Here is a 1,531-nt window from a genome sequence, read left to right as displayed (position 1 = left end):
GAGGGAGAGAGAGAGAGAGAGAGAGAGAGAGAGAAAGAGAGAGAGAAGGCGATGAGAGTGAGAAGAAAGAGAGAGAGAGAGGGAGGTAGAAGGAGAGGGAAATACAAGTAGACTAGGGATAGGGGTGGAAACCAATTCGGTCCCAAAACCTTTCTCTGCTACCAGTTGGGTCCCGAATTTGAGAAGGTCAGTGACCAGTTGGGTCCCGGGTTTGAGAAGGTCAGTGACCAGTTGGATCCCGAGTTTGAGGTCATTGACCAGTTGGGTCCCGAATTTGAGAAGGTCAGTGACCAGTTGGGTCCCGGGTTTGAAAAGGTCATTTCTTCTACTTGTGACGAACAACAGAAAGAAGAACGTTGAAATATTGTTAAAAATTTAAACTGTTATTTATTTCATCCAAGTCATTACAGGTATACGGGACCCAACTGGTAGTAAGCCCGGGACCTAATTGGTATCCTAGGACCCAACTCATAGTCGACTACCTTAAGAAAAAAGGTCATGGGACCCAACTGGCGTTCTTCCAGGGATAGAAAGAGAGAAAAATATTATTTTCCCTTGAGTTTTCTATTTCGTTTCCAAAAAGCATTATATTTTATGTTTTGCTCTCTCTGTCTCACTCCCTCGCATTCTTCTTTTTCCTCTCTCTCTCTCTCTCTCTCTCTACCTACCTCGCAGTCTCGCACTCTACTTTCTCTCTCCCTCTCTCTCACACTCCTCTCATTGCTCTGTCTGTCTCACTTCCTATTTATTTCACCGCGTTTTCCTCATTCCATCTCTCTCTTTCTTCTCCCATCTCATGAATTATTCATTAATATTTTTTTTTTCATACTCATTTCCTTTCCTTGTTCTTCTTCTTCTTCTTCTTCTTCTTCTTGTTCTTCTTCTTCTTCGTAGTCTTTAAGTCATTTTCTAACGTTCCTAATTATCTACGTTGCTTGAATTTGAATACACAATAATGCGTGCAGGTATTATGTAGGTATATACGTATATTTTATACATATTAAGGTAGGTACTTATATTATAAGTCGAACCTGTCTAAGTGGGAAACCTGGATAACTGGGGAAAAAATCGTAGCCCCTTCATGGCAACCTCTCTAAATAGGACACTTTTTTACTTTCCTTATCCTATAGGAAGGAAAGTAATGTAATCGGGTCAAATTTTCGATGGTCAGTTTTTAGTGCCAAAACACGTTTTGAGGTCCCTAGAGCCTAAATCCAAATTTTCAGCCATTGGTCCGAGTCGAAGGGCATCCCCTCGTAAAATTCTGGAGCCAAAACCAAATGTCAGTCCAAAAGCGATCACCCTAGGGCTGATTGAGGGCTGACGAAAAACGCCGACCCCGTCTGTACACGGGAAAAGGCGAAGAAGAAGACTGTAAGCCAGACTCCGAAAATGTGGAGCATCCACCCCCACCGGTCCCAATTTAGGTGCTGGGTCAACACGAGAACACCAGAAAGTATCAAAGTAGCCTGTCGAAATATTTGCAATTAATATGAGTGATTTTTTTTTATGGTGGGATTCGAGCCTTCTT

This window comes from Diaphorina citri, unplaced genomic scaffold (genome assembly GCF_000475195.1).
Source record: "Diaphorina citri unplaced genomic scaffold, Diaci psyllid genome assembly version 1.1 scaffold1027, whole genome shotgun sequence".
NCBI lineage: Eukaryota > Metazoa > Arthropoda > Insecta > Hemiptera > Psyllidae > Diaphorina > Diaphorina citri.
This window is presented reverse-complemented; position numbering follows the sequence as displayed.